The sequence below is a fragment of the Salvelinus sp. IW2-2015 genome, unplaced genomic scaffold (assembly GCF_002910315.2).
Source record: "Salvelinus sp. IW2-2015 unplaced genomic scaffold, ASM291031v2 Un_scaffold5267, whole genome shotgun sequence".
Classification (NCBI taxonomy): domain Eukaryota; kingdom Metazoa; phylum Chordata; class Actinopteri; order Salmoniformes; family Salmonidae; genus Salvelinus; species Salvelinus sp. IW2-2015.
Window position 1 is genome coordinate 18,088 of NW_019946532.1, and position 2,264 is coordinate 20,351.

The following is a 2,264-nucleotide window of genomic DNA, read 5'->3' on the forward strand; positions in this document are numbered from 1 at the left end:
TGGATGTCTATTCCAACTGGTGGTGTAAACCCGCCTGGATTTATCCGTCCACTGGTGCTGTCATCGACACTGAATAAGATATTCCATCGATAAGATGGTTCAATCGGGGGGAACTCCATTTGGTTACACGCGTTCCTGGATGTATTAATAGTCCACTAGCAAATGATACATGTGGGTCGACCTGCCATAGAAGTATCAGTGCTCAACATCCAGGCCGTACCACACAGTGGAATACATCCAGGCCGTACCACACAGTGGAATAAATCCAGGCGGTACCACACAGTGGAATACATCCAGGCCGTACCACACAGTGGAATAAATCCAGGCCGTACCACACAGTGGAATACATCCAGACTTTCTAGGTTCATTTCCCATCTTTTTATATTCAGACCCTCGTCTGACCGAGCTGTCAGAATGAGTGGTAAACATTTGTAGGAACTTTACCTGCCTTGTTTTGTGTGCCGGCTCCTGCTCAACTAATTCGGACTCTTTAGTTCGATGACAGATTGTGGTGAATCCTGCCAACAAAGCCAACTGTTAGGCTCTAATTTCTGGTACAATAATATAGACGGATTCTGAGAAAAATTCTAACTAGGTGATGCAGCTGCATAGCGCCCATACAGGTCACACAAGCACATGTATTTATACCTTCCGACTAGGAGGAGTCACCTCCTTGTATTTCTTGGATAAACAATCATTCTCTGTTGCTGGGCAACAGCTGATTCTATTCCTCCGATTGGTCTTGTCGTGGCCCAGCCTGAGTCGTGAACCTCTGGGCTCCTCTCTGCCTTTTCATAGGACTTCAGCCTTGAGTTATTGGGGAGTACACATTCCCACAGTCTACTGCAGTCCACGAAATAATTACACCTTTCATACACAAATAACTTAAACCTAACACTCCTTTCAATTTCTAAGAGTATATAAAATGTGTATATTCATACGAGGAGTATGTGATGATATTAAAACCATAAAGATATAAGATAGTGTTATAGAACAGTGTTTTATGATCTATCAGCTCTAACCCCAGACACATGGCTCCTATTCAACCTTTATGGAATGATTTTTGCACTCAGAGACAGGCTCCCGTTGTACTTTCACTCTGCCCAATTCGCATAGATCATTCCATCAAACCCATAACACAATAATTACTACTGCTAGGCTAATTATACAATTATAAACAGATGAAACCAGGCTAACGGGTCCTTTGTGATGCTGCGCGACAATCCTCGGGCACCGTTTCAAGTACATGTCCTGGATGGGGTGGGAACACAGCCCCAGTGTTTCAAGTACATGTCCTGGATGGGGTGGGAACACAGCCCCAGTGTTTCAAGTATGTCTGGATGGGTGGGAAACAGCCCAAGTGTTTCAAGTACATGTCCTGGATGGGTGTGGGAACAGCCGCCAGTGTTTCAAGTACATGTCCTGGATGGGTTGGGAACACAGCCCCAGTGTTTCAAGTAAATGTCCTGGATGGGGTGGGAACATCAGCCCAGTGTTTAGTAATTCCTGGATGGGGTGGGAACAGCCCAGTGTTTCAAGTACATGTCTGGATGGGGTGGGAACACAGCCCAGTGTTTCAAGTACTGTCCTGGATGGGGTGGGAACACAGCCCAGTGGTTTCAAGTACATGTGCCTGGATGGGGGGGAACACAGCCCAGTGTTTCAAGTACATGTCTGGATGGGGTGGGAACACAGCCAGTGATGTACTAAAGTAGTGACGGAGCAATCCTTTACAAGGTCATGATGAATTGGTCGGAAAGCCCGCCCGGACACTGGGCGGCATGCCGATTTCTTCAGCGCCGTAGGAAGTAGAGACGCTGTTGTGGCTCCTGAACCTGAGTGTTGGAGGTGTTGGTCCATGTCAAGTCCTCGGTGATGTGGACGCAGAGGAACTTAAACTGCTGACTCTCTCTACTGCAGTCCTCGTGACTGTGGACGCTGAGGAACTTGACTCTTCTACTGCAGTCCTCGGTGATGTGGACGCAGAGGAACTTAAAACTGCTACTCTCTCTACTCAGTCCGTTGATGTGGATGGGTGTGATACCTTCCCTCTACTTCCTGAAGTGAACAATCACTCTTTGTTATTTGCTGACATTGAGGCGTAGAGAGTTGTTGTCCTGGCTGACTTTACAGTTCACTTACCTCTTCCTATAAGGGCTGACTCGTCGTTGTATGGTTATTAGGCCTGGTGTCATAGCAAATTGTGCATGCCACAGTCATGGGTGAGAAGGAGCAGAGGCGGAGGTGTTGTTACAATCCTCACC